At 44.2% G+C, this 2,371-nt stretch overlaps 1 protein-coding gene across 1 annotated transcript in view; it reads left to right on the plus strand.

The window, feature by feature from the left end:
• LOC111232914 (striatin-like) overlaps positions 1-2,371 on the plus strand; it is a 51,606-nt gene that overhangs the window by 47,757 nt on the left and 1,478 nt on the right.

Genomic DNA, 2,371 nt, shown 5'->3' on the forward strand with positions numbered 1-2,371 from the left:
AAAGAGAGAGAATGCTCCAGTGGCGAGCAGTGCTTCAGTGGGGGCGTGGCGGAACCATTCAGAGCTGGAACACCCCCAACCCCAACATTGACCCCTACGATTCATTGGTATGTTCCAGTTTAGGAAAGGAGAAGAAGAAGAACCAACAAGTCTCCAGCGGCAGCGAATAAGACTCAGGAGATAGAAACCGAAACATACACATAAAATACTGATCAACTTTAGCTGCTCCTGCGGGCCTCATCATTTCTACGAGAGAGAACATGAAAAAAAAGAAACCAACACAACCGAAGGAAATGAAAGATAGAAAACACAAGAAGAGAAAACATTGTTTTCTGCTGATATTCAAGATTTCAAGGAGCTATATATGTTTTGTATCGCAACATAGCTAACGTTAGCAACAACAGCTGTTCACCGACTAGTTTAGAAGAGTTCAGCATCAAACTTCATTCCTTTGCTCACAAACAGCTGTGTCCAGAGGTGGAAAGTGACCCTCTTGTTTAGCTTTTATCTATCCTTCTTTTCTTCTATTGAAGTTAGCATGCTAACCAACTAGCTCCATCATTTTCCGATACCAAGTCACTGTAGCGTCCAGTTGTCCTGAAGAAGTAGCTTCTCAAAGGACGCATTATAACCTCTTGTATTATAAACACAACGATGACTGAAGCTTTTGGTGAGACTGGTTAGTAAATGGCTGTTAATGCTAATGTTAGCTGTATAGCAGTAGCAAAGCTTACAAATAACTCCTTTAAACTAGCTGACAGACATAACACACTAATGTTTGTACTCACCACAGCTGTGTCCAGAGGTGGAAACAAACCCTCTTGTTTTGCTTCTATTTCTATCAGTTCTTTCTTCCACTGAAGTTAGCATGCTAACCAGCTAGCTCTAATCCAGTCATACCCTCTCATCATTTTCTGACACCAAGTCACTGTAGCATCCAGTCTGTCCTGAAGAAGTAGCTGCTCAGAGGACGTGTTATAACTTCTTGTATTATAAACGAAACGATGGCTTCTGACAAGGCTGGGATAGCTGTTGATGCTATCGTTAGCCATGTAGCAATAGCAAAACTTACAAAGAGCTCCTTTAAAAATTCTCTTTAGAAATGTGATGTCTTTTTTGACGCCTCTGTGTCCTTGTGGCTGCAGAGCCCTCGGTCCTGCGGGGGCGCATTGTGTGGTCACACAGACTCGGTGTGGGGCGTGGTCTACAGCTCGGCACATCACCGCCTCCTCTCCTGCTCGGCCGACGGGACAGTCCGGCTGTGGAACGCCGCCGACACCTCGCCGTCTCTCGCCGTTTTCAACGAGAGAGGAGGTGAGAGACCCGCCTGATTTAACCCTGATGATCCTCTAGCGCCACCAATAGGTCAAAATGTAGACTGTCCAGCACTTCCTGTCATGACCAATGATTATTTCACTTATTGATTCATCTGTTGTTTGTTGTTGTTGTAACATAAAAACTAACGAGTCATTTTTAAAATTAACATTAACATTTCCTAAAGTCCAGGTTCAAATATTTAAATGTCTTTACGTGGTCACGACTCAAAGATATTTAGTTTATGATCAAATCTGAGGAAACTGAAGTTCAAAAAACATCATTGTTACTGATTGATTTCCAGTCAGTTGATTCATTGATTCATTGACTGATTGTTTCTGCTCAAACTACTTTTCTCTGCCATTACATGTCTGTGACATTACACGCTAAATGTTAACTTGCTTACATTTAGCATGCTAGCTAGTTCAAAAGAAGAAAAACACTGAATATATATGCTAAGTGTGCTAACATGCTAACCGTGTTATAAGAGTCTGTTGGTCAGGTATTTAAATCATCATGTAGATTCTCAGACCAAGTGACACACACACATACACACACACACACACACACACACACACACACACACACACACACACTCGTCCTGATGCGTCTCTGCTGTGTGTCCCTGTCAGAGCTCGGGGTGCCGACCTCAGTGGACCTGGTGAGCAGCGAGCCAGCTCACATGGTGACGTCGTTCACCACCGGACACATCGGACTCTTCAACATGGAGACGCAGCAGCTCGTCCTGAAGCTGGACTCTGCCGGACCGCCAGGTAACTGACCGACCAATCACAGACACGGACAGACTGGTTCCTGTCTGATACACACTGAGGCCGAGTCACATGATCAGACCACAGAGCGACACAAGCGTCAGACTCTGATTCAGATTCAACATGTCGTTTAAAGTCTCAGTAATTTACTGAAACAGCTGCTCCTGTAGATTTTATCAGCATTTGTTGGGGACTATTTTCAGTGGCGGATTAACCCATGTTTGGTTCTGTAGTGCAGCTGCTGTCAGACTGATGAAGACTGTAGCTGTTAATGTGTCTGCCCCCCC

The sequence above is a fragment of the Seriola dumerili genome, unplaced genomic scaffold, assembly GCF_002260705.1.
Source record: "Seriola dumerili isolate Sdu_G_001 unplaced genomic scaffold, Sdu_1.0 BDQW01000349.1, whole genome shotgun sequence".
NCBI lineage: Eukaryota > Metazoa > Chordata > Actinopteri > Carangiformes > Carangidae > Seriola > Seriola dumerili.